Source organism: Bos indicus x Bos taurus, chromosome 20, assembly GCF_003369695.1.
Source record: "Bos indicus x Bos taurus breed Angus x Brahman F1 hybrid chromosome 20, Bos_hybrid_MaternalHap_v2.0, whole genome shotgun sequence".
Lineage (NCBI taxonomy): Eukaryota > Metazoa > Chordata > Mammalia > Artiodactyla > Bovidae > Bos > Bos indicus x Bos taurus.
Window position 1 is genome coordinate 21,162,551 of NC_040095.1, and position 22,985 is coordinate 21,185,535.

At 39.4% G+C, this 22,985-nt stretch overlaps 1 long non-coding RNA gene across 2 annotated transcripts in view; it reads right to left on the reverse strand.

Moving 5' to 3' along the window:
• The window catches only part of LOC113879088, a 209,220-nt gene that overhangs the window by 147,684 nt on the left and 38,551 nt on the right, over positions 1–22,985 (reverse strand). For both annotated transcript variants that reach the window (XR_003507194.1, XR_003507193.1), the window contains exon 2: positions 13,516–13,717. This is a non-coding gene — a long non-coding RNA (uncharacterized LOC113879088). The remainder of the gene's footprint in view (positions 1–13,515; positions 13,718–22,985) is intronic.

The following is a 22,985-nucleotide window of genomic DNA, read 5'->3' on the forward strand; positions in this document are numbered from 1 at the left end:
CCTATAAGTGTTCTTAAATACCAACTAAGATTATTGCCATGGGAAGGCGTGGGCTAGTTTCACCAAGGACCTTTATTTTCAGGAAGGAAACTATCTATCAGGGAGTTTATCACATAAAGCCAGGCCATGTTTTTCCTGAAATCTTTTTCCAATTGAATGTATCCTTGACAGAAATATTGCTGTTTCACAGGAAAATGTTCCAAACTATGTTTCTCCCACTCCAGTACACCACCCCCTAAGAAGCTGCTTTATGGCTAAATAGTCTGTGTATCAGAGTATGATTAAAGTTTCATTAGTCATTAATAGTCTTAAATGGTCCCCTCTCTTAGGGATGAATAGTCAAAGAAAAAAAAAAGGTACTAGGAATGAGTCAGAAACAAACTGTTCTCCTTGGAAGAATGTTCAGTAAATTTAATCATTCTAATGCATATGGTGATACTTTGATTTCCAATTCTAGAATTCAGTTGTTACTAGGAGACTGTCTTGTCTCCTGAATAAACCTTACCAAAGTAGACATTTTCAGAGTATACTGTGTAAGCTCGAGAGGAGAAAGGCAAGCAGCATAATTCTGTCATCAAGGTCACAGCCTGTTCTTTGAGATTACGAATGCCAGCTTGGTATGACAGTGCACTCCGCCCACTCTTGCCATGCCAGCCTCTGTGTCAGTGCTGAACATATGGGCTTTCAGCAGAGGCTGTCTGCTCCATCACCAACACTTCCTATGTCTCCAAAGAACATTATGTTCTTAGAGAAACACAGAAGGTCGTTCTTAAATTCTAGAACCCCAAAACGTGTAGGCTATGTTTACAAGCTTGACACCAGAACCATTCCAGAATGAATCCAGATCTAACTGTCCAGTTGGCAGGAGTCTATTTTTTTATGGAGGTGTAATCATTAGCTACCCAGAATATCAGTCTCTTCAAATACGTCACTCATCCCATGGATGATATATAATTGGATTGGCCAAGTGTCATAGTCAGAAAGGTTTTAGAAGTCTTCTATTGCTGTGTGTGTGTTTGTGCATGTGGACACTAAGAATTCAGACAGCTATAAATGAATTGTAGAGCTGCATGACCTGGAGCCAATAGGAGCTTTGTTTGAATTAGGGCTCATATACTGAGTGAGAGATAAAGACTTATCTCTAAGAAGTTGAGCAATAAAGGTCAACCTTTCTCTCCAGAGAGAATACTGGAGGGAATGGATGTACACTCTGGTTGTAGAGAATCAATGACCACAAGCTTTGTCTAACACTTACTGGAAGTGGAGAAGGGAGGAAAGAAGGCAGGGATAGTTAAGAGAATTAACAAAGAAAAATGATTTTGAGAACAGTAAGATGTTCTGTCAGTGAACTGATACTTCTGTCCTAGACTCTCAACAGAATGGTGACATTTATGAACTAAGAAAAGCCTAACACACAGAAACCTAGACAGCACATTAAAAAGCAGAGACACTATTTTGCCAACAAAGGTCTGTCTAGTCAAGGTTATGGTTTTTCCAGCAGTCATGTATGGATGTGAGAGTCGGACTATAAAGAAAGCTGAGCGCCGAAGAATTGATGCTTTTGAACTGTGGTGTTGGAGAAGACTCTTGAGAGTCCCTTGGACTGCAAGGAGATCCAACCAGTCCATCCTAAAGGAGATCAGTCCTGAATATTCATTGGAAGGACTGATGCTAAAGCTGAAACTCCAATACTTTGGACACCTGATTTGAAGAACTGACTCATTGGAAAAGACCCTGATGCTGGGAAAGATTGAAGGCAGGAGGAGAAGGGATGACAGAGGATGAGACGGTTGGATAGCATCACTGACTCAATGGCCATGAGTTTGAGTAAGCTCCAGGAGTTGGTGATGGAGTAGGAGGCCTGGCGTACTGCAGTCCACGGGGTCGCAAAGAGTTGGACATGACTGAGCAACTGAACTGAACTGAACGGACAGAAAAAGAGCTGTATTTCTAAGGGTGAGATAAAATCTAAGGATAGGTGAGGTGTTATGAAAGACCTGTCACTGGTAATAGATCATAGCTTCAGTCAAGTGATTGCTGGAGAGAAGCTGAAGAGCCTCACCTTAGCATTATAGGAGCCAGTAATATAGGGATGAGGATTGATCAGGTCATAACTTGGACATGCAATATACATGATGGCCTTGATGAGCCAGCAATCCCGTTTCAGAGCACACACATCACATCCCTGGGGTTTCTTGCTCTTCACAGAAAAACTATTTAACTTGTTATGAAATTTTTCAAATTTATACAAGATTTTAGTAAATTATATATTACATTCCTGCACCAATCACAAAACTTCAAAAATTTTCTACTCATGACTAAACTTGTTATATCTATAGCTCCCATCCCTGGATTTTGAAGCAAGTGCCAAGCATGTTATCCTTTCATCTATAAATATTTCAGTATATATCTCTAAAAAATAAAAGTTGTTTTTAAATTTAAAAATATTAATATTTAGCATCATTTTAAAATATTAACAATAATTGAAAGGGAATTTTGAGGTAAGTGAAATTAAGCTTCCTCAAATTCCTGGAAAGGACTGAGGCAGACAATTGAATATAACCTTTAGTAGAACTTCCCTGTAGCTCAGACAGTAAAGAACCTGCCTGCAACACAGGAGATCTGGGTTCGATCCCTGGGTTGGGAAGATCCTCTGGAGAAGGGAATGGCAATCCAATCCAGTGTTCTTGCATGGAGATCCCATGGTCAGAACACCCTGGCAGGCTATCAGTGGGGTCGCAAAGGGTCAGACATGACTAGTAACTAACACTACTATTAGTATGACATTTTACCCTAGGTTAGTGGAACCTGGGCAGAGAAGGCAATGGCACCCCACTCCAGTACTCTTGCCTGGAAAATCCCAGGGACAGGGGAACCTGGTGGGCTGCCATCTATGGGGTCGCACAGAGTTGGACACAACTGAAGCGACTTAGCAGCAGCAGCAGCAGCAGCGGAACCTGGGAGTGAGACTATAGGAAGACTTAGTAAGAAGACTCAGATATTAGATTTAGACATTTTGTTCTGAAAATGCATGAGCAGTAATGGAATGAATTTATCTTCAAGAAGAAACAGCATCCCTTGGCTTTCCAAATGTAAAGGGAAACCAATTTATGTTTTTCCTTTAGTATAGATCTTTTTCTATTGGCCCAGCAAGACATAGAGACTGATAGATAAGCAAAGACTCTATTGCTATATAAAATAATGATAGGTATAATCAGTAATAATGTTTGGGCATATTAATGCAACCCTCTGTAATAAGCTGTGCATGAATACTACAAAAAGTGGCCCCACAAGATCACTTAGCTGTGTTCACGTTATAGGACCTGTCTTATCTGGTAGATCTACAGTTCTAGTGTTGTTGTTTCTTAGTTTCCAAGTCATGTCTCTTTTGTGACCCCATGGACTATAGCCCACCAGGCTTCTCTGTCCATGGGAATCTTTAGGCAAGAATACATGAGTAGGTTGCTATTTCCTTCTCCAGGGAGGGGATCTTCCCGACCCAGGATCGAATCCATGTCTCCTACATTGGCAGGCAGATTCTTTACCACTAAGCCATCTGGGAAGCCCACAGTTCTATTAGGCAAATGTTATAAACTTCAGACCCGTGAAAAATCAACCCAGTTGTATTAGCTGACTTGGGTTTCCATAACAAAATGTCACAGGCTGATGACTTAAACACAAGCATTATTTTTCTTACCACTTCTGGAGGTTGGAAGTGCAAGATCAAGGGCTTGGCAGGGTTGGCTTCTGGTGAGACCATAATCTGTGACTTGTAGATGGCCCCCTTCTAGCCCTCACAAGGCCCTTTCTCTTTGGATATGCATTCTTGGTGCTTCTTCCTCTTCTAATTAGGGATATCAGTCCTAAGGGGTTAAGGTTTCCTCCTTATGACCTTATTAAATCTAATTACCTTCATAAGCCTTATCTCTAAATACAGTCAGATTGGGAGATAGGGCTTCCACATATGAATTTTGGAGAGATACAATTCAGTTCATAACACCAGGTAATTCTAAATAATCTATGTTTATTATCCCTCTAAAATGATAATCAATCATTCACTTAAAACATGAGATCTGATGCTTTTCCCTCTTGTGGTTTCACTCTCTAACTATATATGTAAATGGTTTCCTTTAAAATTTTGAGGTTAGGGACTTCCCTGGTGGCACAGTAGTGAAGAATCCACATGCCAGTGCAGGAAAATGGGTTTAATCCCTGATCCGGGAAGATTTCACATGCTGTCAAGCAACTAAGCCCATGCACCACAACAACTGAGCCTGTGCTCTGGAGCTCAGGAGCCACAACCACTGAAGCCCACGTGCCCTAGAGCCCATGCTCCACAACAAGAGAAGCCACCACAGTGAGAAGCCTGCTGCAACCAGAGAGTAGCCCCCGCTCACGGCAGATAGAGAAAAGCCAGTGCAGCATCCAAGACCCAGCACAACCAAAAATAAATAAACAAACAGTTAAAAGGCTTTGAGGTTAACTTATGGATTTAGTTATACACAAATACATTTTATCTACTTAATTAAAACACAAATGTTGATGGATGTCAAGAAACATTCAGTTCAGGTCAGTCGCTCAGTCATGTCCGACTCTTGGCGATCGCATGAATCACAGCACGCCAAGCCTCCCTGTCCATCACCAACTCTTGGAGTTCACTCAAACTCATGTCCATTGAATTGGTGATGCCATCCAGCCATTTCATCCTCTGTCGGTCCCCTTCTCCTCCTGCCCCCAATCCCTCCCAGCATCAGGGTCTTTTCCAATGAGTCAGTTCTTCGAATCAGGTGGCCAAAGTATTGGAGTTTCAGCTTTAGCATCAGTCCTTCCAATGAACACCCAGGACTGATTTCCTTTAGGATGGACTGGTTGGACGTCCTTGCAGTCCAAGGGACCCTCAAGAGGCTTCTCCAACACCACAGTTCAAAAGCATCATTATTTAATCACAATACTTCATCTGGCTACATTTTTTCTAATGGGTTCATGATTTGTTCTTGGACCCCGGGGGGGTGGCCTTTGGTTAACATGTTTTTCACCAAGCACCTCTACTTTTCTTGCCCCACCCAACCAACCCAAGGAGAGTCAACCCCGAAATTGTCCAGCAATTTACAAAGGAAGTTGGTGTGGCAACATGGCCCCTGAGCTTCACCTATCTTTTTATTGTGTAATAGGAAAACATTGTAACAATGAGGTAGTTCAGAGAAGCTGAGCCAGCTGGGCCTGCCCAGAGTAGACACCAATGATGTGGCCTTGGGAAGGTGTGAGGAGGCAGATGGAAGACAGAGCTCAGGTGCTGTTGAGGGGGTGAGCCACCCTGGAACAGCTCTAGCTTCCTGCACCCTTCCCATTCAAGTTCCAGATCTGCTATGTTCTTAAATAACACTCTTTTTTTTCTTCCCTTTTCCTGGATATAACTTCTTGTAATCCAAAGAGTATAACAGGGAACTCAGCTTGTGGCTCTGTGATGACCTAGAGGGATGGGATGGCTGCGGGGTGGGGAGGGGGGGTCGCTTGTCAGAGACTTAAGTGGGAGGGAATGTATGTATACATATAGCTGATTCATGTTGTACATCAGAAACTAATACAACATTGTAAAGCATTTATATTCCAATTATAAATATATATCTATGTGAAAAAAACCAAAGAAACACTTTATAAAAAATTCTCCTTCTTTAATCAGATATTGAAAAGTCATATGACTCTCCGCTCTTTTAATTGTGTCTGTCATGAGTTTTCCGTTTTGCCAGAACAAGCACCCAAAGTCTGTTCTGTCTTCATCTATGAATATTAAAGGATGTCAGTGCTTATGAAGCTCCCAAAATGTGAAGTTTGCTTCAGTGGCACCTGCTCCAACCCCTTCACAATCCACGCTTTTAAGTAGTACGTTTTCCCTGACCCCATTTCCCATGTCCTTCGGTTGCCCTCTGTTTACCCAAGGCTTCCATTTTGGACAAAGATTAAAATTGGGCTTCTCCAGTACTTTATCTCCCATTTAAGGCTCACGTATATTGTGTAACAGGAGACTGTTCCCTTTTTAGCTGTGACTTTAAAAAGTTGACTGAGAAAATCTCATTTGTGCTAACTTATAAATGTGCAAAACTTTTAATACTATACCTCCCCCAAGAATATTAACATTTTTTCCCAGAGAGAAAAAGGAATGAGTACGTGGAAGTGAAACTTGACTCATCCCTTGTCCAAAGACCCAAAGTCAGTTCTAGTGAAGTAGAGTTCTGGGGGCCTAGTTTGTAATACATCTATTTGCTGAAAGGTCAGAACTTCTTGACGTCTAAGAACCTTCTGAATGTCATGTTTTTATAATGGGCGTATGTCTACACATCAGAATAAGGGAAAGAGGGAGAGGAAATTTACCTGAGGTTTAGCTCCAGATTAGCCCCTTTTGCGATAAAAATCAGTTTTAGAATTTACAAGAGAGTCAGTTTTGTTTCAGTTTATTCCCTGGTGGCCCACCTGGTAAAGAATCTGCTTGCAATGCAGGGACCCTGGGTTCAATCCCTGGCTTGGGAAGATCCCCTGGAAAAGGGAACAGCTACCCACTTCAGTATTTTGGCCTGGAGAATTCCATGGACGGTACAGTCCATGGGGTGCAAAGAGTTGGACATGACTGAGCAACTTTCACATCAAGTGTTCAGCTATATTTTGGCCCCAGGCTATTTTCTAAATTAGATAATTGTGATCAATAGTCAGCTTCATCACTGTTGCCCTTGTTGTCACCATCATCATCATCACTGGACAGTATACCATGAACAGGGGGCAGTGACTTATACAAGTTTATGGGTTCTGAGACACTGTTGCACAGGACTGATTCTGGGCTCTATGCCCTACTGTGACCTTGGAAAAATTCTTTAGTCTTTGTTTTTTTCAATTTTATCCATAGGATAAGGATGATAATAATATTACCTACTTCACAGAGTTGTTCAAAGGTTTGAGTAAGACAATATAACATCTAAAACTGTGCCTGAGAGATAATGAGTATGGTATGTATTATGATGTCATCATCATGCCATCTTATAGTTACTAATACTTGACAATTTTCATAGCCTTTTAATATATATTAAGCTAGTTGGTTTTCACAACACCTCTGGAAGTGAGTAGGAAGATTATAACTATCTTATGAATAATAAAAACTAAGGCTTGAAGAATTTATATCTAAAACTATTTAATGCAGTCCTATCTCCTAGTATTCCCCTAAGTATGAACCATCAGAAGGACCTCAAAAAATCAGCCAGGTGGGCCTGATAAAGGCATTAACATGATTTAGGCCGTGGGCTAATCTTAGAGAAAATGGTCTTTTCTTTCTGGTGCTATTTAATAGCCAGTCAGCAACACTGAACAGATTCTAGTGGGTAACACCAGTGTGGTGGCCATTTATCCTCCCCATGGCTACCATCCTCATTTGTCCTGCTCCAACACTTTTTCCAAGGACTCTAATTGGTTCCCCCTTCCCTTTTCCAGTAGCAGGATTGTGCTGCCCTGGAAACAATTGAGTGCAAGAGTCCTCTGTGTTCCAACCAAAAGATTACCATAATTTAAACAGGTCTATACATTTTAAAAATGCAATCCTAATTGTAACCATAATAGAAGCAAATCGATTTTAAGCTGGTTTACTCATGGATTTTACTTTCTACTATGTCTATTTTCCAAACATTTTAAATGTTTCCTTGCTTCTGTTCCCATTGCAAAAGGGATAGTTTTTCTCTTTAATAATTTGTTATTAGGCTTTATTATTCTATATCTAAAAAAATTTTGAACCAGTTACCTTAGGTCAATAATATAATCCAAGTTAAGTGAAGCAAAGACTTTAACCAGAACCTAAAATGCATACCTATCCTTAACCATTCAATTCCATAATACCTTCTCTGACATAATAATGCATCCTAAAAAAATCCTGCAGTATAGTGTGGTCATTGTATCTTTAATGTTTACTCTAAGTTTTTTAATTGACCTCAGCAAGGTTTCATGAGTTGATAGGATGGTATTAATTTACAGAGCTCCTTGAACATCTTTTAAATGTTCATGATGGAAAACTAAGGCAAGTTAAAAATAATCACATTCAAGAAATGTTAGAGTTCCACTTAAGTATGCTTACTGTTCCCAGGAATGGCAGAAATGCCATACACTTTATACTTGAGTTTGCAATTAGACTAAACTATTTGTCTCATCAGCACAATACTCCAGTCACTGGAACCTCAGCTGAAACACCACCACACTGGACAATCCTGTAGAACTTGGTGCAGATTGAAAGCTAGATTTAATGTACTGCCAGTAAAACTTTCAGTGTTGAAGCAAATGTGTTTCTGGGATAATCAGCTTCTAGACAACACAGTACAGCCAAGCCCAATACCAACTCCAGCCAGTATGTTTGCCTTGAACATTTTTTCCCCCCTAATAGGACTGAGAGAAAGGAAATAATGAAAATGGAAATTATCAGGAAGCTAAAAGGCAGATATTAAAGTAACTGAAAATAACTTTAGAGAAGAGCCAAAAACCAAGCAATAAATTTAATCTTACTTAGAGTCAAAAGGCAATCATATTTTCAGAACAGTAACAAAGTTTACAAACATGACCATTTTTCTGAAGTGCTGTTTTTAAAATGCCTCAAACAGGAAACTGTTGAATTATTAAAATGAGCTATTAGCAGTGAAAAGCACCTTATTTCCAAGGTAATTACTACTTTGATAATACAGAATCAATTCTAACTCTTCCAAGCTAAAACATTTTATTGTGCTCAGCTACTCAGTCATGCCTGAGTCTTTGTGACGCTGTGGACTGTAGCCCACTAGGCTCCTCTGTCCATGGGATTCTCCTGGCAAGAGTATTAGAGTGGGCTGCCATTTCCTCCTCCTCCAGGGAATCTTCCTAATCCAGGGATTGAACTCTTGTCTCTTAGGTCTCTTGAATTGGCAGGCAGATTCTTTACCACTAGCGCCACCTGGAAAGCCTAACTTTTATCAAGCAATTTTCTCTGGTTCATACTCTTTTTCTATTTGATGGAAAAAGAGCATAGCAAAATAATTAATATTAAATTAGCTTCCTCCTTAATCAGTATCTCCTAAAAAGAATTTCCATAATCATGAGTGGATCATTTTAGCTATGTGGATTGTTTTTTTTTTTTTTTTGGATGCTACTTTAAAATCCTGAAATCAAGTTAATCTCATTAAAATGCTCAGGAAAGTGTTTTCCATTTTCACAAACAATGGAAACATTTACTTTTGAGCAGGAACAATGAGCAGATGCAAATGATGAATATGTATAGTTGGGCTTCATATTTCTTTGTCCTTCACTGAGCCTCTTGGTAATTGTGCTTGAGCTTATGTTTTCAAATTTAAAATATGAAATAGGCACATTTAACCAAGGAGGTAAAAGATCTGTACACTGAAAACTATAAGACAATGATGAAGGAAATTGGAGAAGACACAAATAAATGGAAAGATATCTCATGTTCACGAATCAGAAGAATTAATATTGTTAAAATGTCCCTATTACCCAAAGCCATATAGAGACTCAGTGCAATCCCTATCAAAATTCCATTTTGGGAATTAGAAAAGTTCCCAAAATGAAAATGGAAAAATTCAGGTTTGTCTATTTCGGTGGGGGGGAGGGGGTGGCGGAGGGGAATGGGATTCCCCACCCACCCGCCACCCGCAGAAATAGAAAAAAAAAAAAAAAAAGACCCCAAGTGGCCAAAGCAATCTTGAGTCAAAGCTGGAGGCATCACACTTCTTGATTTCAAACTATACTATAAAACTAATCAAATAGATGGTACTAGCATAAAAACAGACACATGGACCAGTGAAACAGAACTGAGAGCCCAGAAAAAAACAAACAAACAAAAAAAGCGTGCATATGTGATCAACTAGAAAGTGTAGAATACTCAGTGTGAAAAGAATAGTCTTGTCAACAAGTGATAGTAGAAAAACTGGCCCATGCAAAACAGTGAAATTGGACCTCTGTCTTAAACCACACATCAAAATTCACTCACAATGGATTAAAGATTTAAATGTAAGACCTGAAACCATAATACTCCTTAAAAGAAAGTATAGAGGAGAAAACTCCCTGATTGCTCTTGGCAATGCTTTTTTGGAGATGACACCAAAAGCACAAGAAACAAAAGCAAATAAAAACAGGTGGGACTACTTAAAAAGCTTCTGCATGGCAAAAGACACAACCAAAAAATGAAGAGATAAATCTATGAAATGGGAGAAAATATTTGTAAACCATATAACAGAAAATGGGCTAATGTCTAAAATATGTAAGAAATTCATACAACTTGATATCAAAAAGACTACTAATCCAATTTTAAAAGGGCAGAGGACCTGAAGAGACATTGTTCCAAAGAATACATACAGATAGCCAGCAGGCACATTAATCATCTGCTGCTACTGCTAAGTCGCTTCAGTCGTGTCCGACTCTGTGTGACCCATAGACGGCGGCCCACCAGGCTCCCCTGTCCCTGGGATTCTCAAGGCAAGAACATTGGAGTGGGTTGCCATTTCCTTCTCCAATGCATGAAAGTGAAAAGTGAAAGTGAAGTCGCTCAGTCGTGTCCGACTCCTAGCGACCTCATGGACTGCAGCCTACCAGGCTCCTCCGTCCATGGGATTCTCCAGGCAAGAGTACTGGAGTGGGGTGCCATTGCCTTCTCCTCATTAATCATCAGGGAAATGCAAATTAAAACCACAATGAGATGTCTCTTTACAACAGTTAGGATGACTACTATCAAAAAGACAACAAGTAACACGGTTTGGCCAGGATGTACAAAAAGGAGAACCTTTGTACACTGTTGGCAAAAATGCAAAGTCATACATCCACTATGGAAAACAGTGTGGATCGCCTCAAATAATTAAAACAGAACTACTCTATGATTAGCAATCCTACTTCTGAGTATATATCTAAAGAAAATAAAAGCACTGCCTCAAAGAGATATATGCACCACAAAGCTCACTGTAGCCTTATTTATAATAGCCAAGACATGGAAATAACTGAAATGCACATCAACAGATGGATGGATAAACAAATGATAATCACACACACTGAATTATTCAGCCATAAAAAAGTAGAAAATCCTGCCACTTGCAACAACATGGATGAAACTTGAGGGGTATTATTCCAAGTGAAACAAGTCAGATAAAGTCAAATACTAGATGATCTCACGATATATAGAATTTAAAACAAAAAAAAAAACAAGCAAAAAACCCCCAAAAAACTGAACTCATGATAGCAGAGAGTAGAATGGTGGTTTCCAGGAACTAGGGAAAATGGGGGGGCGGGGGGGATGTTGGTCGAAGGGAACAAACTTCCACTTATGAGATGAATAAGTTCCGGGCACCTAATTTACAGCATGGTGACAAGAATTAACAGTACTGTGTTATATACTTGGAAGTTGTTAAGAGAGTAGAACTGTAGATCTTAAATGTTCTTACTACTAGGAAAAGACAGTACTTATTACAAGATGATGTAACCATATTATAGCAATCATTTCACAATATATACATGTATCAAATCACTATGTTGTACTTAAAAGTTACACAAAGTTATATGTCAATTATTATATCTCAATAAAGTTGGGAGGGAAAAAAAAAGTTGCTTTTCAAAAGGTATGTCCTTTGCTAGAAATGGATTCCAGGGACCTAAATGGTAGTTTATATCGAAGGTAATTCTGGCAGAGAAGTAGAGGAATGAGATAGGAAGATAAAAGCAAGTAACAAAGGATTTTCACAAAGCAAGTTTCTACTATTGGTCACTAGAGTTTAAGCCCTCTAGAGAAGGCTGTGAGCCAGTGTAGAATACATGTCTCAGACTTATCTAACCTGAGGGTGATGGAGCTGGCCTATTTGTCAGTCACAAAAGGAAGGTGGTTTCCAGGCAGAACGCTAATTCTCTGCCTCACCCAGCCCAGCCTATGGGCAGCAAAGTGAATGCTAGAATGTGGAAGAAGCCCCTAGGCAGAGAAATGCATTTGAATTTGGTCACCTTATACCGAACAGGTGAGAGGATATGAAAAGAGAATTGACAGTGTCTCTTTTTAAAGTTTTATTTTTATGGAAAAACACTTTTATGTATAGTTGATCTACTTTATTATTAATATACATGTTGCTGCTGCTGCTGCTGCTAAGTCACTTCAGTCGTGTCTGACTCTGTGCGACCCCATAGACGGCAGCCCACCAGGCTCTGCCGTCCCTGGGATTCTCCAGGCAAGGACACTGGAGTGGGTTGCCATTTCCTTCTCCAATGCGTGAAAGTGAAAAGTGAAAGTGAAGTCGCTCAGTCATGTCCAACTCTTAGCGACCCTATGGACTGCAGCCTACCAGGCTCCTCAGCCCACGGGATTTTCCAGGCAAGAGTACTGGAGTGGGTTGCCATTGCCCTCTCAATATATATGTTAGAGGTATACAATATAATGTTTCATAATTTTAAGGGTTATATCTATTTAGAATTACTATAAAATATTGGTCATATTCCCCGTGTTGTACAATATATCCTTGTAGCTTATTTTATACCTAATAGATGGGACCTCTTAATCCCCTGTCCCTGTATTGTCCCTCCCTCCTTGCCTCTCCCTCCTGGTAACCACTTGTTTGTTCTCTGTATCTATGAGTTTGCTTTTTTATTACATTCGCCAGTTTGTTGTATTTTTTAGATTCCACGTATAAAAGTGATCTCATTGGAAGGCATTATGCTAAGTGAAGTAATCTACTGCATTTTTAAAATCACACCTTTGAAATAGTTCTCTGGCTGTTTCTTTCTAGAGAGGGTCACTCCAGTTTCTTGAGATTATGACCCTTGGTATCATCTAGGGCCTCACTGAAAGGCTAATTTATTTGCTTCACAGTTTGTCATAAACTTACTAGATATTCTACAAGGCAATTTTGAGTGGAGATATGGGAAGACCCAGATCAGAATCAAAATTAGATTTTCCAAACCACACTTTCAGATCTTTTCTGAAAGTAATTTGTACCCTCCCTACATAGTGAAGCAATGCTCTGTGTTAAATCATGGAAGTCTAGTTGCATATTACAGGCAGGTTTAGTTAGGAAGAAGATAAAAATTATTAAAGGGCTCAAATGTAATGAGTCTGTTACAGTTCTCGCTTTAGTGCTATGTAGGAAATATGAGATTTCAGAGCAATTTCAATTCTATTATAGTAAACTTGATATCATTAGAAGTTTCAACTAAAGTAGCTATTTTCCTCTTAGATATGGCATAAGTTACCATTCTATACAAATTTTTCTTCATCAGTGGAAATACTTTAGTATACATGAATGGAGCAGTATTGGTAGCCCACATATAAAGCCATGATTGATCTTCAGAGAAATAACTACAGTTCTGAGAGCAATATTCAATAATTAATCGGCATTAGAAACTTGGCTTGGCATTTTGTTTCCATAGTATTGACATGGTCTTAAAAACTCTAAAGGCTAAGTATGAGGTACAGAAAGTTGATAAATTTTGAGAAAAACACAAACATTTCTAGTATTAAGTTCAAACTTTACTCACCTTTCTGTATTGAATTTCATATTATACTTTGTTGGCTCTATATCTATTTAACAAAGGTAAAGGTGTTTGTTAAAAGTTTTATACTTTACTTCCCGACAAGCAAATGCATAAACAAACAGGAACATCCGAGACATAGCCAGCCAAGTGAAAATGCTTGGCTATTCGCTGCAGAGTAAATGGCTTGAAGTTGGAGATCAGAAGGCTATAAGTAAAAAAAAAAAAAAATTAAAACAGGACAGAGGGACAGAAAGAACTCCACTCTAAAATGATTTTATTACAAAACCATTCAGTACCAAGAGTAAGATTGAATTACCAACTACTTTTAAACTCTCACATTTTTAAAAGTAGGTTATACTGAAACTTCTTGCATAAAAATACCCTTCCTGGGACAGGCAAGGAATCGTTTTGGCAGGAAGTCATGGCGATGGCAGATGACATCCCCCTGACCATGAGACGGGGCTCTCATTCGGTGTGAACTTTGAAGAACCCAGTGCTTTCCAGTTATAAATACCACTGGGGGAGTTCCATCATGCCAGACACAGAAACATCTTGGGAAATCCTCTTCTCAAAAGACTTTCTAGTGCATTATTTTTATTTTTTGTCTATCCTTCAAACAAACAAGGGAAAAAAATAACATTATGACAAAGAAAAGGAGTACTTAAGAGATTATTGGGATAAATTCAGGTGCAGAACAGGCTCTTTCTTCACTAACAGAAGCACCATTCATCAATATGAGCAGATAATTTTATAAGGGCTGTGTATATAAATGAAGATGCTTTCCTATGCACAAAGCTTCCACATAAAAATTTTACTAGCTAAAACTATTTGTCCCATCATGCATTAGTTTTCCACTGCCATTGTAAAAAATTACCACAAACTTAATGGCTTAGAACAACACACCTATAATACAAGTGGTTCAGAAGTTCAAAATAGATCTCAATGGGCTAAAATCAAGGTGTCCACATGGCTGGGTTTCTTCTGGAGGTTCTAGGGGAGAATTTGTTCCTCCATCGTTAAAGCCAGGGAGTAGTATTTTTCCTGCTTTTGACCTTCTTGCCTCCAGTTTTATAATGATCGTTGTGACTACCCCCTGATAATCTGGTATAATCATCTCATCTCAGGATGTTTAATGCCATTATTAATACATCCACATAGTCCCTTTTGCTATGTAATTTAACTTCTTCACAGGTTCCAAGAAATAGAATGTGGCCATCTTCGGGGACGCCATTGTTCTCTCTACCACACACAGGTGGTACATAGAGGGAAAGAGTTAAGTCAATATTTAAAGAGCCATTATTCCTGCTCTGGTAACTGAAGGACACAAAATGTAAAATAGAAATAGTAATACAGCAATAATAATCATTTATAGAGTGTCTAATAGACTACAGTTCTGTTTACAGTATCTTATTAATCATCACAATAGCCTCTTGGAGTCAGTTTTTACTCTTCTTACAGGTAAAAACTTTAAGCTCAGTGAAGTTAACAGCATGAGAGACCTGGTAATTTTAGGCTAGGATATTAAAAGAGGCTAGGATATTAAAAGAGGCTAGGATTTTTAAGCCAGGCCAACACTTTAGTCTGAATCTTTTCAGCATCTAAGCCAAGCTTCTCTCCACAGTGTCTGGTGTGTTTGTACGCAGCTTCTTCCTCGATAATCACACTGCGGAGAGGACCTTGCCTCCCTCTTCACTATGTGGCTAAAGGACTTAGAAAACATCACTCATGTCTACCATGAAATTTGGGCTTGGCCTCAGAGTTGCAGTCTACTCTCTAGAGCCCAGCACTGTCTGGAAATTGCCATGATTTGTACAACCTCTCTAACAATGTTACTGTTCCTAATGTGACTGGAGAGGTGTGGGGAAGCCATCTTGAGCATAGAGAAGATATACTTTGTTCTTAATAGACTCAGAACTGTAAGTCATGTGTCCACAGTATGAGCTAGTCCACACCGAAGCTTAAGGGGGAATGGTACTTGCAAATATTCTCTCACATAAAAGCTCTGAGCCTGAATTTAAGTCTTGCCTTTGTCACTTTATCACCCAGTTTCTCTTAACTCTGCTCTTTCCCACCTTAGGTACATGCCACTAATTGTTTCTTCTGCCTGATATTATCTGCCTCCACTATGCATCTGGTCAACTCCCATCTATCCTTCAGATCTCAGCATAAACATCACTTCTCTCCATTCTCCAACAGGTCATGCATCCTTCATCCTCAAGTCCTGGAATCCACTGTGTAACCCCTTTTGTTAACTACTGATCATCCTTTAAAATTCAGCCCAAAAGGCATCTCCACAGTTGTCTTCTTAACCACCACTCCACTGGGTTGGTTAGATCTGTGTATTCTCCGGGCATACTGTGCTTTCCTTTAATAGCCCTTATCACAATTCTGTAAATGGTTATCCACTTTCTTGTGTGGTGTTCAATTCCTCCCCTAGAATAAGCATGCCTTGAGTGAGGAAGCTGCATTCAGGTTTTCACCCAGCATAATGCCTAGGCAAGTACCAAGACTCTCATTTCATAAAGCTGAATGGATCTTGTATATAGGCACTTACCATTGTTCTGTCTAGGTTAAGTGCTCAATTCATCACAAATTTTAGCATCATGGATATTTCTATAACTCTACACAATCAACAGAAATCCTTATGTATCTGTCTTTATTATTTATCTTGAACAGTACATCTCAAGCCCTTACTCTGGGCAGGATACCACACTAAGAATGGCATCATGTAAATAAATAAAAGTGTAAATAAATCACATAATAAGTAAATAAATATCATGCAAATAAATAAATAAAGCACCACCTGCTAGGTGCTTATCAGGAGTGAAAAGACAATGAGAAAATAAATAGCTTTAATCTGAGGTAAAGTATGTGAAGAATCACAAGTCCAAAATTTACCTGAAAATTTCTTTCTTCTAAGCTTCCAAGAATTATGGAGCCTCAGAAACCCCATTCTCATAACTTGCGTATGGGAAAGACTTAAAGGAAGATGTGGACTTTGATGGCTAGATAGACACTTTAGGAAGCAAACTCAGTATGAATGTAAGTAGTATATTTCAGGAAAAGAGACAAGCATGAACAAGGTAGAGAGGATTATATAACTTCTAATATAATGCACAGGTAATCTGCATCAATCTATCAGGCGATTACTTTCCAAAGTATCAAAATTTGCTGATAGATTATTTGTTAGAATGAGTCTACCATATAGACATAAACATTAACCAGAATTATCTTCATACTATAATAACCTTATTAAAATCAGTGTATCTAGATTCTGAGCATATTCATACAGTATCCTTAGAAAAATCCATGCTTATTATTTCATCTTTAATCCATACAATACCTGGAACATTTCTGATGTTTACAATTGAGAGAAGAATCCATGAATACATGTCCTATCTATCTGGAGAGCTTTAGGCTTCGTGGTTCATTAAAGTGACCAACATTTTTGAGCTTCTCCTCATGGAATGCTGAGGTTCATGTCCCTGGCTCTTGAATCTAGGTTGCTCTGTGACTGCTTTTCCTCAAAGCATATGGTAGAAGAGATGCTGAATCAGTTTCCAGGCCAGGCCTTATGAGACTGGCAAGTTTCATTTCTCGCTTCCTGGAACACTCACTTTGGGGAAAGCCAACCACTAGGTTGGAAGACCAGCTGCTCAGATTGTCACATTGTGAGGAAGTTGCATCTGGGTATTTTGAGAGTTTACATGGGGAGAGATGACCTGCCAGAGCCAGACATTCTAGCCATATCAAGGCAGGTGCTAGGCATGTGAGTAGGGGGAAAAAACAAAAACCAAAACCATCTCAGATGTGGAGAAGGACCAAGGACCATAGCAGAACTGAGGCCTCAAAGTGCCCTATTCAGGCCATCCAGTCCACTGGGCCACTCGGCCGAGGCCCCAGCTCTCGTGGCGGGTGAAGGGTGAGAGGCGCTGCCCCTGCTGTCGCTGCCTGACTTCCTGACCCATGAGACTGTGTGCATCAGAAAATGATTTCCATTTTCCTCACTACATTTTGGGGGCAGTGTGTACACAGCAGTGGATTACCAGAGATGGGAAACCCACTGGGGTTAGCTGTATGATTTGTTTTTTACAAACACACTAGAACTTACTTTTCAAAATATTAGTATTCAAGGTTGTCACTTGGAAGAATACTTATTGATTTTAAAAATTTTCCATGCTGAAAACATTTTTGAAAGTCTCTTCACAGAAGCATTTCATGAGCTAAGAAAAAAAGACTAGAACAAGGAGAAGGAGGAGGAGAAAGGGAAGGAGGAGGAAAAGAGGGAAGAAGTAAGGAAGGGGGAGAGGTAGGAAGGGAGGGAAAATCATGTTTTTAATTGGATAAGCACATCTCAAGTGGGGCTCAAGTAAAGCAATTATTACCGCATTCTTTAGACTCAGCTCTGGATAGCTTTTCCTTTTTTTTTTTTCTGTTTGCTTCACATTTTCAAAACCAATCCTCAAAGACTGAAGAGTTGTCACCACTGAAAAAAAGCAAGTGCCAGGTACTCTCAAGGTAATTCAAAGAGATGAGTTGTGAAATATTTGGCACATTTTCTGGATGCTCAGCATCCCCGAGGTGTCTTTTTAAAGGACACAGCCCTGTGTGGAAGCATATGATCCTACAAGATTAAAAAAAGATCAATGCCACTATATAGGGCCCCCAGAGCCGAACACAAGCTAGCCAGTATGACAGTCAAATTGGTTTGCTGCAATTTCAGAAAGCCTCGGTGCCACCGTGAAGCTAATTTATCTGTGTACATTCACCCTGAATCTTCTCTGTTATTCACAGAGAGAGAAGATTCAGGTTCATATAGTGAGGCTGGTAGAAATAGTCCTGTCCTTTACCAGGTGCTTTTGTATCTTTTTTTGTACAATGAGAATTCTAATCCTCACTGGAAAAGACTAATCTGTAGAAATAATAAATGTCTTTAAATTACCAAGCATGTATTTGATACATAGCAGGCTCTGAATATCATATATCTTGCAACCTAACAACCAGCTATGTAAGCCTATTATTATTGTGGTTTTCTGATTCCTTTTGGTTTTGATTTAAGAAAAAAGCCATAACCGTTTCCTACATAGCTTGATCTCTTTTCTCAGGGCATATAAGATGAAGCCTCATTCAAACATTATGAAACTAATTCTGAATTTAGAAAATATTTAAGTTAAAGAGAAATAAAGTCAATTATTATATAGTTTGCCCCCCCAAATTAAAGGCAGCATAACTTCCCTATTGCCTTGTTTGAGAGTAGAAATAAAAGACAAATAGGATAAGAAAATATTGCTATTGGCATGATGAATAAGGTAATAATGTTTGGACTACAGGACAATGGTGCTGTGATAAATATAGTCATCATTTGGTATTATGAAAATGGACTTTGGGCAATTTTCTTTATACACCAACATTACAATCATGTCCTAAACAAGCTAAATAAACTAGTCCTATCTCCTATTGGGCATGATAAACAGTTTCTCTCTTTTATATTCTTCAGGGGACCAGGTTGAGAGCTCCAAACTTAAAAAAAAAATAAAAAATTCTCTTTCAGAATTTTAAGCAGCAGTAAGTACTTTAGATATTTTCACAAAGGATACATAGAAATATTATGTCATGAAATCCTGTAGTCAGCCACAGAAACCGCATATTAAAAAAGAAAAGAAAATGTAAAAGGTTAACACAAGGTAAATGCTAAAATTTTAGCTCTGGGAATGCCACCTGCAATACTAGGGGAGGGTCTCAATGTGCATTCAATAGCTTCTCCCTTTTCTTTATTGTGAGAAGAAAACTTGAAGTCTGTATAACAGATGTGGCCCTCCCCAGGATGCCGGCTATAATTGACCACCAAGGAAACTGTCCAGATGATGGGCCATCCTGTTTTATTAATGTCATTCCCCTTTTCTAGCAAGCAACTCTTTGAAAATAAAGCCGTTTTTTTCAAGAATACAGATTTTGATAATACAACCCTATTTCTATGGCACACAACTCCAGGAAAGGATTTGCATAGGGCAGCTGGCAATGAACATATGGAATTCTACTGTGTTGCATGGTTGATAAAGTGTGTACAACATGTGCTTTCTGCTGCCCAGAAGTTTCCCCAATCTACCAGTTAGCAATTTAATAGCTGCTATAAATGAATTATCAAATCCAAAAGCAAATGTCAGGGTGCCATTCTACCAACTATAGGACAATCAATACAATTTGGAAATCTGATGGGGGTGGGAAAGAATAAAAATCAACTTATTTCTTAATCATCATAAGCTGTATCAGTACTATCAGAGACCCAAGTATAAAACACATACAGTGTTCAACACTCTCAAGGTTAGCAAATCCATTACACCTTCTCACGTTATCACCTGTTGTTGATTACTTTTTAGTACTTTTACCATTTCTTCATCTCAAGGTGAATATTTTTACTGCTAACGTTATGCTGTATTTTTACCTCCGGGATTTCACCTTTAGACCTAAGAGATAAAAGGCTTAATTTTGAAAAAGAAACTTTGGCAACACTGAGCCCACTGCCCCACACAGCACTCAGTGGTACTGAATACTACCAACAAAGGGCAGCAGAGAACATAGAGCCCATTTCCACCAACAGAACATTCACTCCTGGGTTCACTTATTTTTGCTGTCTCCCTGGCCCTGACACACATTCTTCAATCCTGCTGGTACAAAGAAACAATCAGTTTTCATATTCTTTGGAAATATTGTGTTTTCATTGTTTCTAAAATAAACTACAAGCAGAACAGATTTACAGATTTAACAAAAAGAATTGAAAATAGTTAAAGAGTAGCAATCAAAGAAACAAACAAAAACACAATATAGCCATTTAGCATGATTGAACGAACAAAAACAAACTCCTTGCCTTATCTTTAGTGAAAGGGGTGCGCGCATGCGCGCATATGCTAACATCAGTGTAACTTGGGCTAACCATTTGGAAAGATATTTTGCATCACAAGAGAAGTTCATTTATTCACTCATTCACTCAGAACTTTGCTGTTGAATTACAACATGCCAGGCACTGTTCCAGGTATAGGGACTACAAAGAGAATTAGGAAATGATTGTCAGTTAGAAATAGCAAACAAGGAGAATGAGATAAATAACCAAAACACACACACACACACAAAGAGAGAGAGAGAATTCTATGCAAAAAATTTTAGGGGAATTGGGAAAACCTATTCAGGAAATGTGAGATTTGGGACTGGGCTGTTTATTATTTTTCCATTTCCTTGTGCATTCATTAAACAGATATTTCTTGAGCTCCTTCTGTATGTCAGGAGCTATTGTAGGAACCAGAGATATTTCAGTGAACATAGACAAAAATCCCTACAATAAGTAATGTAAATACACAGTGCAGCTATAGTAGTTTGATGATAAGTGTTAAGGGGAAAAAGTAAAGGAGAATGAGGAAAAGGAGAGGTTGACATTTCAGGTAGGGTGTCCAGGGAAGGCCTCCTATTAAGGCCATATTTGATTTCTAAAAGTCCAAAGGAAGTGAAGAATTGAACCACAAAGATCCATCTGGGCAGGGCGTTCCAGGTCAAAAGGACTGTAAAGGCTGTAATGTGCCTGTGAGGAAGAGCAGGCAAACTTTCTGGCTGGAGGGGCTGCAGGCTAGGGGCAGGAGGGGCTGCAGGCTAGGGGTCAATAAGTAGTCAGAGTGCAGAGGTCATGTAAATACTTTGCTTTTTCTTTGAGTGGGATGTCTGGTCACTAGAGGGCTTAAGCAGAGGAGTGACAGGTCATGTTTTCATTTTAATTAGTTTGCTGTGCTTGGAGAAGGCAATGGCACCCCACTCCAGTACTCTTGCCTGGAAAATCCCATGGATGGAGGAGCCTGGTGGGCTGCAGTCCATGGGGTCCCTAAGAGTCGGACACGACTGAGCGACTTCACTTTCACTTTTCACTTTCATGCATTGGAGAAGGAAATGGCAACCCACTCCAGTGTTCTTGCCTGGAGAATCCCAGGGACGGGGGAGCCTGGTAGGCTGCCGTCTACGGGGTCGCACAGAGTCGGACACGACTGAGGTGACTTAGCAGCAGCAGCAGCGCTCAAGAAAATGAAGGAGTGGAAATTGGGAGACTGGTGAAGAGTATCAACTAGAAGACAGATCATAACAGTTTTGACAAGGGTAGAAACAGTGGAGGAAATGAGAAATGATCATATTCATGATATACTTTGAAAGAAATGCAGACAGAATTTGTCAATGAATGGTCAGAGTTCTTCAGGACCACCACCAGTTTCTATGATTTGCTAGGATTCATAGGACTCAGCAGATAGTTGTAGATGTGATTTATTACAGCAAAAGAATACAAAACCAAATCAGCAAATGAAAAAGGCACATGAGGAGAAAGGAGGAAATCAGGCACAAGCTTCCAGAGTCCTTTATCCGTGGACTCACATGGAATGTTTAATTCTTCCAGCATTGAATTATGGCAACATGTGTGCAATGTTGTCAATCAGGAAGTTTATTAGAGCCTCAGTGCCCAAAGTTTTTCCTGGGGTCTAGCCGCATAGGTACCCTCTGCCTAACTGTACAAAAATTCCAGATTCCTAGAGACAAGCAAGTGTCTAATATGAACACTGTACAAATAATTTAGGTACAACAAACCATTCTCATCAGTTAGGAAATGGTGGGAAATTCACATTCCTGACACCAGCCAAGGGCTAACCATGAAAGCTTCCCTCTTAAATATAGCAGCCTCAGGAAGGCGATGCTCACTCTTTCATGCACAGATAGAATATGTGATGTGAGGTAAGAGCTATTCAGGAAGAGAAATGGAGAACCTAGGGGTATTTTGGATAGTGAGGGATGAGAAGAAGAGATTTACTTGATATCTCATCCTTCATTTGGATAGGTACAAAAAAATGCCCTTGAAAATATAACAGTTTTTCCCGCAGACAGGTCCCTTTCCTTGTGGAGCTTATTTGCATTTTAATAGGATAGCCAGATACTAATCAAATGATCCTCATATCTATTATTGCCCTATGGACCTGGAGTAGTCAGTCCAGGTAGAACAAATGGCATGATGAGGAAAGACCTGGGGGTGGCAAGCAACATGTGAAAAAGAGACCAGTGAACAAGAGGATGGTCAACAGGAGGATGGAATAACCCTTTTTCATTTATTCATTCAATAAATTCATGCTGAGCACTTACTCATGCCAGTTATGTGCTTGGCAATGAGAATGGTTCCTGACACAATGGTGTTTGCAGTTCAAGGGAAGAGGTAGTCACTTGGCCTTTTTGTGTTGTCATAGATTTGCCCTTCCTCTCCTCTCTCATTGTTGTTCAGTCACTAAGTCATGTCTGACTCTTTGCAACATCATAGACTCTAGCACTGCAGGCACCTCTGTCCTCCACCATCTCCTGGAGTTTGATCAGATTTATGTCCATTGAGTTTCATTGCCCCCAACTAAATGTCTCACAAACCTGGATCGCCATGGGATCTTCTCACTTATCTTTATTCTCTC